Genomic DNA, 12,237 nt, shown 5'->3' with positions numbered 1-12,237 from the left:
TTGTACTGAGTCTAAGCAGGCAAAGGCAACTGATTTCAGCGTTTCTTCCCATTTGATTTCATCTCCAATATGAAATTCTCACTGACTCTAACAGAACTGCTATCTTTGCTGTTTTCTAATGTCAGGAATTCAGATTCAATTTAAGATTTTCGTGAGGAACAACAAATCTCTTTCACTGACTGGAAATCAACATTGGGAAATAGCGGTGAGAGAGCTGAATTTCAACCCTTTCTTCATCAGCTTCCTTCTTCTTTCTATTAAAAGGTTTAGATTCCAATACAGACAAAAGGTGCAGGTTGCTGAAGTCACGTGTTTGTAATTTCACTGACACTCTGTCTCGCCGGGAACTGCAGACCTTCCCCACACTGATTCAGACTGCACTGTCCTTCCTGTGACATGTCCCATGGGGAATGGAAGGACAGGCATTAATAAACCACATTTGGGAATGGAGCGACGCTTTTAAAACATTTACACTGCCCCAGCGAGAAATCGAGTTCCTATCTCCCGCATAACATGCGACGACACTAACCACTATACTAACGAGGACAACCGTTTCTAAGGAGACCCTTCAGCCTGTTGTGGCTCCATTTGTCGAAAACAACTGCTTAACGACCACAATCGATTGGCCTATAGCCTTATAGGTATCGGCAGAACATATTCACATGTGAATATTTCTTCAGGTTATAAGGGCTCCTACCTCTCTGACGCTTACAGATAGTGTGTTTCTAATTCCAACACCCGCCGGCTTATAACACTTTTGCACACATCGACCTAAACCTTTCTTTCTTTCTCATTAAATTTCTGGCCCCATGTGATCGATCTCTCCATCGATGGGAAACGCTTCTTTCAGTCTACCTTATTCCTTATTTTGTACATCTGAACCATGCCTTCTCACAAACTCCTCTGCATGGTGACAAACAACCCTGTCTCTCTTCATGATGGAAACTCTTTCACCCAGACACTATCCGAGTGAATCTCTCCTGCACCTTTCCCAGTGCGATCACATCCCTGGAGACATTTGAATTGCAGACAATAGTTTAGGTAGAGCCGAATAACCCTTTCTACATTCTGCAGCTTTTGTTGCCTTGCGGTCTGGAGTCACATGGAGGCCAGACCAGATAAGGACTGCAGTTTCCTTCCCTCAAGGACGTCAGTAAAACAGGTGGGTTTTTTCAGACAACGGATTTACCATGTTTTAATTCTAAGTATTTATTGTATTCACATTCTATCATCGTGGTGGTGGGGTTGGGAGCGACCCCATCTCCCCAGAATATCACTTGGTTTTCTGTATTAACAATCCAGCAATAAGACCACGAGGCTATCGCAGAAAGCCGGCGAAGCTGAACATTTCTAATCGTCTCTTTTCCTCTGTGCCCTTTTATGGAGCCTCACACTTCAATAATCTCTGGTCCATGTCAGTAAAATCTTCTAAAAGAGGATTGATCTCACAGCCACGATATCCAAACGGAGCAAAAGATTTGAAGGTGCCAATGAAGAGATTGGGACAAGGTCACCCAGCAACAGTGAGTGCAATGGCACAGACTGGACGGTATCAAAGCGTATGTTAGACTGTGCTGTGTCTCAGTCAAATGGAACGAGTGACGGAAAAGAGAATGAGGGAGAGTGGGAGGGAGAGACATCTTCGAGAACTTTTGGGTTTAAATCCTGATACATGAAACGCAGAAATGTCAGAGAAGGAAATTCGATGGAAAACAAAACATCACTTCGAAGAATATTATCATGTAAAAATAATTAACTTCTTACCGTGTTTAAAGAAAGTGAAACGTTGAGAGAACTGACCGCCATGATGAGGATTCGAGCCGAGGTCGCTGCAATTACAACGCAGAATATGAACTACTAAACTGTTCCAGCATTCCACAAACCACGCTTGCAAACTGCAACCAGTATGGTAGCAGAGGAAATGTCAGGGTGAATGTACAATATCAGGACTTAGCGACAGGCATGTGGAAACGCAGAATGGGCTGAATCTTTAACTTTTACTTCCTCAGAGACTGTGAAGATTCCATGAATGAGAGTATTGGAGAATGGGATTAATAAAACTCTCCAAACTCATGGGACAGTGCAGGATATTGTTCAAGCGTATGCTTCAACAGCATTATAGTTTAACATCGGCTACTTCATCACTTTGCCTACACAAGGCAGTACCAACTGCTACAGGCAGTTACACATAATTCCAGTTCCAGACCTGGATCAGAGAAACTGTGTGAAGCAGCCACGAAGATCAAATTGGAAATTGGGATGGAATAACAGGAGAGAGATGCGTGTATTTCCGAGGTTGAGATTGCTCCTGGTCAAAAGCAGGGTGGAAGCGAATACTTGCCAACATTTATTATATTATAGCCATAAGCAGTACATGTTGCTGATACAGCCGATTGGCGTATCTAAAGCGTGTTGAACCTTTAACTTTGGGGTGGCAAGGTTCGAAATTTCATTTTCCTGTTTGGATCAGTGTTTTTGACATTGGCAGTAGCAGCTGCTTTTGCTTGCATCAGCTCAGAATCAGTTTCTTGTTCCCAGTAAATGCTGGAACCTAGAGAATGTGGTGTTGTGGTTAATAATAAACGAGTCATCCTTGGGGACTCACACACGGAACTGGTAATGTTAAAGTTCGACGAATAAAACCTGGAATGAAAGCCTGACCTCAGGTACAGAGAACATGCCTTTAATTTCCTGCAACCCCATTCATGCATGTCCCCTATGCAGTGAATGCTAACATCTTTGCCCGATCCTGCCTACTTCTGACTCCAGGAGAGGACCAACATAGCTGACACTTAATCCGAGAATGGCGACCGTGTCGGGAAGCAGGCCATCTGGCCCTTGCAGTCGACACTATCCCTCTGAAGCACATTTTATCAGACCCACACTCCATACCTATTCCATTCCCCTTCATTTCCCATGACTGATCCCAGTAACCCGCACACCTTCAGTCTGTGGGAGGAAACTCACACAAACAAAGAGAGAATGTGCAAACTGCACAAAGTCACACGAGACTGGGATCGATTCCATGTCTCTCGTCCAGCGAGACAGCAGCGAATCAGGATGAACAACAAATGCTGTCCGGACCAGCGACATCCACACCCTGTGGGTATATCAGGAAGAATAAAAACACATTCACAACATGGACAACGGGATTGGCATCTGCGTGGACATGATTTGAACCCATCGTTCACCCTGGGTAGATACAAGGACACAGATATCACAGAGAAACCAGGGAAATGCGTGATTCAATTATCTGCTGAAGTGGAACTCATTTACTCAGTCAAACTGGGGACAGACTGTTAAACAGTCCCGTGTGTGGGAAGGGCTCAATGAGCAAAATAACCTCCAGAGTAACCAACAAGATTATATATCCCAAAGGAGATCAATTAAACTGTCACTGCTGCTGTTAATCCTAACCAGCTGCCTGTTCCAGAGCGTCAAAGCCATAGACTCAAACAGCATGAAAACAGGCATTTCACTCCAACCAGCTCATACTGAACATAATGCCAAACTAAGCGAGCCGCATCTGACGGCTCCTGTAACTGTTGAGGGTTAATAATAACATTGTGATATCATTACTGCATTGTTAATATGAATGTCCAGATATAACTCTGTGGACTCGGATTCATATCCTGCCATGGCTCATGCTGGAATTTTATTTCAATAAATACCTAGACTTGAAGAGTCTAATGATGATGTTGAATCAGTTGTTATAGATATGATTCACTAATGCCTGATAGGGAAGGAAACTGCCATACTTATCTGGTCTGGCTGCATGTGACTTCAGATCCTTAATATCGTGGTTGATTCTGAACTTTCCCCTGGGCAATAAATAATGGACTAGGCATGAATGAATAGCTTTTGTTAATCCCACTGAAACTTTCCAATTCATTTATCGATCCAAATATCCTTTAAATAGTGTAGATGTACTTTCATTCATTACTGCCTCAGGAAGTGAATTGCACACATAAGCCATTCTCTGTTACAAAAGCCTCTCATGTCTTATTTTAAATCGCTCTTTTCACCTAAAACATTTGCCTTCTCTTCTTGTAGTTCCCCCTCCTTGGAGAAAAGACAGTTACAGTTAACTCTAGCCGAACTCTCAATAATTTATAAATTTCTATCAGGTCGCCTTTCAAACTCCAGTGCTCGAGTGAAAATATTCTCAGCCTATCCAGCCTTTCGTTATAACTCAAACATTCCCCACTAGCAATACACTGGTATATCTCTTCTAAACCTACTCCAGCTAAATAATTTCCTTGCTATTACTGGGCGGCAAGAACTGGACGAAGTATTCCAGAAGAGGCCTCACCCAATGTCCGATCAATTTCAACATAACATACCAACTCCTATGCTGAACGGACTGAGCAACGAAGGCAAGATGACAACTTTTTTTAACAATTCTGTCTATATTTGGAGCAAACAAAAAAAAATTATGTACCTGCATCCCTGGCCTCTGTGTTCCACAACACTACGCAACGCCCTATCACTAATTGTATAAGCCCCACTCATATGTGATGTAGCAAAATGCAATACCATCCATTTATCCAGATTGATCTCCATGTGACATTTTTCAGCCCAAAGGCGCATTGGATTAAGATCCTTCTGATATCTTGGATCACCTTCTTTACCGTCTCTAATTCTGTTGTCCTCTGAAAGCTTATGAATCATGGCTTCTATGAATTCCATTGTTTTCTCATATAGGTCCATGATTTATACTTATTTGTGTGGCCATCATTTAGCAGTTTGCAAATCATGTAACAAGTAGTAATGTAGTTAACCATGAGGAAGGAAGCCATAGACTGCAGGGAGATTGGAAACAATTAGCAAGAAAAAGTGCTGAAAAGAATTGAATCCAGTGAAGTGGGTGAGAATGAATTTGGGGAGGAACAATGATAAAAGTTTGAATACTGACTGGTTTATAGTAATAAAAGAGAAATTGGAGTCGGCATTCACGAATGTTTGAAGGTGATTGGACAAGGGATCAAGTGGTCTCGAGGCTCTAGAGATACTTTCTGTTCTTCACTGCAGGTGGGAAGATAGAGCAGGGAAATAATGTGGAACTTTAGCAAATGCCTGTTCAGAGAAGAGTTAGAGGACCGGCCACAAGTCTGGTCATTGCGTTAATCATTTTTTTCGGAAGAATGATAAAATAGAAGAAGGAGGGCGGAAATAGACAATTTGGCCCACCAACTCTGAATCAGCACTCAATCAGATCTTCGCTGACAATGCTGCACGTCAGACTGGCACGTTCCTTGGAGCGGAAGTTTCAGATGGAGGTCTAAATTGCCTGTAGTGTAAGTAAGGGGTAGATGTAGGGGTATGGGTGGGTTGCACTTCGGCGGGGCGGTGTGGACTTATTGGGCTGACGGGCCTTTTCCACACTGAAAGTAATCTAATCTAAAAAACCTTGATCCTTTTGACAACCACGCTGCGACATATCTCAGTCTTACATTCAATCAAAGACCTGGCTTTCACAGCCTTGTCTGGCAATGAATTCCATACATTCACCACTCTCTGGCTGAATAAGTGTATCTTATACTTTTCTCAAATGTCTTCCCTTTTCTCCAAGGCTTTGACTTGTGGTTGTAATCTCTACTAAAAATGGAAACACCTTCCCAGCATCCACTCTGTCCAGACCATGCACGATTCTCTAAGTACCATTTAGATTTCCTCTTATCCTTCTAAACCTCGTCTAATATAAACCCCGAGTAGTCAAACGTTCCTCATGTGTCAAGCTTTTCATTCCTGGGACCATAATCGTGAATAACCTCTGAACACACCCCAGGACCAGTGCATCCTTCCTGAAATTTGAGCACCAATGTACGCACAGTAATCCAGATGTGGTCTGACCAGACCCTTATAGAGTCACGGAAGTGCATCCCTGCTTTTATATTCAAGTTTTCCAAAAATAAATGTCATCATTGCAAATGCCTTCCAAACTACAGATTCGACCTGCAAGTTCATCAAGAGAGAATCCTGGGCAAAACACTCAAGCATCTTTGCACTACAGACATGTGAATTTTCACCCATTTAGACAATAGTCTGCATCTTTATTCTTTCTACAAAAGTGCATCACCTCACACTTATCCACACTATGCTCCATTTGCCATTTTGTTTCCGACGCTCCCTACATGTCCATATCCTTCTGCAGCATCCCCGCCTCCTCACTGCTACCTGTCCTTCTGCCTTTGCATTGTCTGAAAATTGACACACATTGCCCTCAGGTACTTTATCTCAATCGCTACTGGAGAAAATGAAATGTTGTGCTCCCAACACAGCCTTGAGGAACGCCACTTGTCACAGCTGCCATCCTGAGAAGGATCCTTTTGCTCCCAATCACTGGTTTCTGTCCAGCGAGCGCACCTTGCCTCTGAAACCATGGGACCTTATCTTATTCAGTAGCCTCCTATGCGACAAATATCAAAGGCCTTCATGAAGTCCAGGCACATAACATCCATTTGCCTTCCTTAGTCTACCTTCCTCATTACTTCCTCAAAGAGGAATTCTTGCAGATTTGTCCAGCATTGTCTCCCCTTGGGGAAATCATACGGATTTTGCCTTATTTTGACATACACTTACAAGTATTCAGAAATTTCATCCAACGCAATGGATTCCAGGACATTATCCACAACCAACATTTGGCTGATTGGTTTGTAATTTGCCAGCTATTGTGTTGTTTCTTTTTTAAACTGGGTGTCACGATTGTGATTTTTCAGTCCTGTAGTACCGCTCCTGATTCTATCGATTCCTGAAATTTCTCTACCATAGAACTATGGGGGGTACTCCATCTGATCCAGATGATTTATCCACATTCAGGCCATTCAGTGTTTCTTGCAACTTCTCAGTGATGGCCACTCGACTCACATCTGTTCCCCTATTCTTTGTAGGTTTGGGTATAACTCATGTCTTCCACCGTGAAGACTGGCACAAAATAATTTTTCAGTTGCCCCATTATTTCTTCGTTCCATGCTACTATCTGTCAAGTGTCATTTTCCAGTGGCCCATTGTCCACGTCTACCTCTTTTTTGCGTTTATATCAATAAAGAAACAACTGCAGTCTTCCTTTATATGAGTAGTTACTTTAGATTTAGTCTTCTCCCTCCTTATTGGTTTTGTTGTTGACCTTTGTGGGTCTTTGTGAGCCTCCCAATCTTCTGATTATTCACTGCCCTTCGCCACATTATATATTTTCTCTTTTGCTTTTATGCTATCGATGACTTCCTCAGTCAGCTATGGTTGCCTCATCCTCCCTGCACCATGCCTCATTTTCCACAGGATGTGTCTCTGATGTGTCTACCGAATTACTCTCGGACACTTCTGCCATTGCATTTCCACTTTCCTGCATTCTAGCCAAGTTCCTCTCCTCCCCAATTTCATCCCGCTCCTCCCTCATGCCTCTGTAATTGTCTTTATTCAACTTTAAAACCGTTACCTCTGATTGTATATTCTCCCTCTCAAATTGCAGGGTAAATTTAATCATGTTATCATTACCGCCTCCTAAGGGGTCCTTCATCTTCAACTCCCTTGACACGTCTGCCTGATTGCACAACTCTAAATCCAGTATTGCCTGTTACCTACTTGGCTCCACCACAAGCTGCTCCAAAAATCCATCTCGTCGACATTTCACAATTGAATTGAATTGAATTTATTGTCACTTGTTCTGAGGCACAGTGAAAAGCTTTGTCTTGTGATCAATACAAACAGATCGCAGTGTTAAGTAGCATCGTTGTATTAATAACATGTAAACATATAATAGGTTGGCCTTTGTGATTGTCGGGGCCGAGTTCACCACTCACTGTGTCTCCGATCTTGAATGGTACAGATGCCATACCAGGTCGTGATACATCCAGATAGCGTGCTCTCAATGGCGCCCCTATAAATGTTGGCAAATGTATTCACAGTGGTGCTTCAAGTGATCATCATTTCTAAAAAAAAATTCCACCACCTCTCGCAAGATGTAATCATCACAGATATATCGCTCTCCTGTCGCTGTCCACCAACCACAGGGACCATTCCCTAGCGGAAACCTTGTTGCACTTTATCTTCACTCCCAACACCTCCCACAATTGCCCCATGGAGTCTTCCAACTGCATCGCGGCTTTTGTGACACACAATACATAGAACCTAAAAACACGAGCAGGAGTAGGGTGTCCGGTCCTTCAAGCCTGCTACACCGTTAAATGACATCATTGCTGATCTTTCTAAAGACTCGAAACCGCTTACGTGCCCTCTCACTCTATCCCTTATTTCATTTATTGTTCAAAAGAAGTATCGCGCTTAGCTATAAAAACTTTTATTGAACTAGCGTCAACTTCTTCGCTGGTCTAGGTTTTCCATATATTAACATCTGTCTGGGTGAAGAAGATCCTTCTGAACTCAGTCCTAAATCTGCTCCCTCTAAACCTGAGGCTATGACCTCCTGTCCTAATTTCACCCGCAAGTGGAAGCATCCTTTCCAATTCTACCTAATCTATTCCGTTTAAAGTAAGATTCCCTGCTCATTCTTTTAAATTCCAAAGAAAGTAATTCCTAATTATAAGAGGAATTATAGGCGAACCCCGCCAACTCCGGAATCAACCTAGTAAACGTTCTCTCCACCGCCAACCCCCACCCCGCCCAATGCCAGTATATCTGTTCTCAAGTAAGGGGATCAAAAGTGCATGCAATACACCAAGGATAGCCTCACCAGCACCTTTGACAGCTGCAACGTAACATCTCTGCTTGAACCTTCATGAACCTATGTCGCATCTGTCCAATTTGTATTGAGAAGCCCCGCTATTTCTTCCTTGATTATACACTCAAGCATCTTCCCCACTGCAGACATTAAGCTAACTTATCAATAATTCCCAATCTTTTATCCACCTGCATTTTTAAACAATGGTGTCACACTAACTGTTTTCCAGTCTGCTGGGACTGCCACCCAATCTAGTGAATTTGAAAATTGCCAAGAGTGCACTTGCTGTTTCTCCCGCCATCTCCTTTCATAGCCTGAGATTCATTCCCTCACAGCCAAGAGACTTGTCCATCCTCAGCTCCATTAGATTTCCTAACGCTACCTCTTCTGTAATAACGTTTGTTTCCAGGTTCTAACCTGCATTTGTCTCTTTGCCACTTACTGGCATGTTATTAGTATCCTCCACTGCGATGACTGACACAAAATACCTGTTCAATGCCTCGGTCATTTCATCACATCGGATAACTAAATGTCCCTTCTCATCCTCGAAACCACCAACGTTTATTTTAGCCACTCTTTTTTCGTTTTATATTTTTATAGAAACTTTTGCTATCCATCTTTGTATTCTGAACTAATTTGTTTTTCCTCTCATCTTTATCTTCTTTAAAGTTTTCTCAATATTCCAGTTTCATGTTGTTCTTGGCCACTTGGTATGCCTTCCCTTTCACTTTGATAGCCTCCCTTGTTTCCTAAGACACACAGGGCAGATTATCCCTTTTTTTTACAAAACTTCCTTTTCAGTTGAATATACTTTTGATGAGCACTTCTACAAAAACATCGTTTTTGGAAGTCCTTCACTGCTCGATATCTGTCCCACCAAATAACCTTTGCTTCCAGTCTACTTTCGCCAGGTGCACTCTCGTTCAATTGTTGTCCCCCCTGAACATGCACAGGACCCTGGCATTGGATCTTCGTTTCACACTCCCCATATGAATCCTAAATTCTGCCATACTGTGATCACTCGTTCCAAGAGGATCCCTAACTATGAGATCATTAATTATTCTTGTTTCTTTACACAGTACCAGATCGAGGGTTGCTTTCTCCCGCGTCGGTTCCATTGCATAATGTTCAAGAAATCTATCACGGGTACTCTCAACGAACTCCTCCTAAAAGGTACTGTGACTGAGCTGGTTTGACCAACCTACATGTAGATTAATATCCCTAAAAATAAAAGCGCCCCACTTTCACCGACATTGCTTATTTATTTGTTTATTGCATTCACCAGTGTGATGTTATTATAGACTGAACTTATCAGTGACTTTTTCTTCTTAGAATTTCTACTTCCCACGCAAATTAATTCAAACCCATTCTCCGTAGAACATATATTGTCTATCCACACTGCCCTGATGTCGGCCTTGAATAACAGAGAGACGCCACATTCTTTAAACTGCTGTCTGACCTTCCAAATAGTTACGTACTCCTGGATATTTTACTCACATTTGTGGAAATCCTTCAACTGTATCTCTCTAATGGCTTTTAAATTATTTTCATTCGTGTTGATTTGTGCCATTAACTCTTCAACCATGTTATAAATGTGACTAGCATTCAGGTGAAGTGTTTTTTTTTGTTAGGTTTCTTGTCCTCAAGATTTCTCTAATAATATCACCTTTTGGTTCTTGTCTTTCCTCACCTGTCCATTGACGTCTTCCATCCTTTGATTCCATTGGCTCAAACAGAACTTCCACTCGAAGCAACACATGAACTGCACTTCACACAATCCTCTCTCCTACAATCAATGCTCGCAATGTGGCTTCCACTATCTTGGGAAACGAAGTTTGGACTGGGTAACCATACTGCAGAACATCCAAGGTCTGTCTTCAAGAAGTGTTCCAGCGAATCTCAGGGCATGCTGGAAGAACACTACCTCAGTTTCTATTTGGGAGCCTGCAGCCCTCTGACCACATATCAATTTCAAGTTTTTTAGGGCCTGATCTCTCCCATGTCCTATTCCCCTAACCCACATGCCAGGCCTTGTTGTCACATAGCCTGCCATAACATACCACATATGGTTCGCTCCTAGCAGTCTCCATTCGCAACTATCCACCCGGCTAGCCAGATCGTTCTCCACTCCTTTGTCCAACTGTTCTTCTCTCTTTTGAGTACTATCCCGACCCCTGTGGTTTACTCCTCACCCTCCCCCCAATCCCCACTATATCTTCTGCAGGTAGACCAACATTTTCCAAGCGATCGTCAGTTCTGAGTAATGGTCACTGGACTCGAAATGTTAACTCTTATTTCTTTTTTCTGATGCTACTGGACCTGCTGAGTTTTTCCATCATCATCTGGTTTTGCTCTGGTTCGAGTCGGATGCTGTGAATGTTCGAGGAAGAATGGCTGCGCCTGGCCTGGTAGAAGCCTGATACTCTGCTTGTGCAATGATCTCCTGCACAGAAGACAGGACTGTGTTCCTGTTCAAAAGTTCTCTTGTGAATAGTTCCCATTACAAGGTGAGCCATTGGCATCAACTACTTAGGTCAATGAAGACAGTAATAATATCTGCCGCAGTTCTATCCTGGATGTGATGAACAGCAGAGGGAAAAACATCCCTCATGTCGGATGTGAACGGATTGGAGTCCACACAGGAGGTGTCATCAAGTGACTGGTCTTTTTTTTCAGACAGAGAACACTGAAACGCTTTCTCACTGTAACAATATTCCATTGGGTATGAAAGCTAAATGGTCTCTTGGCGCAAAGGCTGAAAACAGCATTTCCAGTTAAAATACGTGGATGTGTTCCCTCCAGTGTGACAGTACAGCTGTGTATAGTTGTAAATAGGTAAACTGGATGAATCACTTTACACATTCAGCTGGCGAACAGTCCTTTTGAGGGAAGACATCTGAATAGAATGCAGGAAGATGCACTGAGAGATTCTTGATCAGTTTCATATAGGGGTTGAAACAATACTGGAGGTTTTGAGAGTCTCAATCGTGGACAAATCCCTAGCTCAGAGTTCAGTTGTATCGCATGTTACTCTGTGAGACAAAGGAGCAATTTAAGGGGTTCTAACCAATGTTTCACATTCCTCTTTGGCCACAGGGCAGTTGGTCGTGGCCTGCAGGACTACTAATGGGCTTTCCACTTTTTAACAAGATAGATAGAAACAAACCAGCGAAATACGCCCAAGTGAGTCTAACAGGAGTGGTCGGGAAACGTTTGGGGAAACCTCTGAAGGAGAGAATTCATTGCAACTTGTCCAGGCAAGGTTTGATTCAGGAGTCAGCACTATTTTGTAAACGGAGGTGATGCCTAACACGTCTATGGCCGCAGACAAAATAAGTGCCATTGTATGTTCTTAGGCTTTGGGTTTGGGTTCCTGTCTAAATATTATTGAAAATGGAATTGAAGGCAGACATATTGTGGCCAAGTAAATGATTTGACGAAGTAATCAGAGGGGGGGGTGAAAATGATGTCATGTATATGGGTTTCACTGAAATCCCACATGGGAGACTGATAACAGGGTAAAAACCATAAGCAATTCATGATCACGTGGTGTCAGAGAA

Source organism: Chiloscyllium punctatum, chromosome 6 (assembly GCF_047496795.1).
Source record: "Chiloscyllium punctatum isolate Juve2018m chromosome 6, sChiPun1.3, whole genome shotgun sequence".
In the NCBI taxonomy this organism is placed as follows: domain Eukaryota; kingdom Metazoa; phylum Chordata; class Chondrichthyes; order Orectolobiformes; family Hemiscylliidae; genus Chiloscyllium; species Chiloscyllium punctatum.
This window is presented reverse-complemented; position numbering follows the sequence as displayed.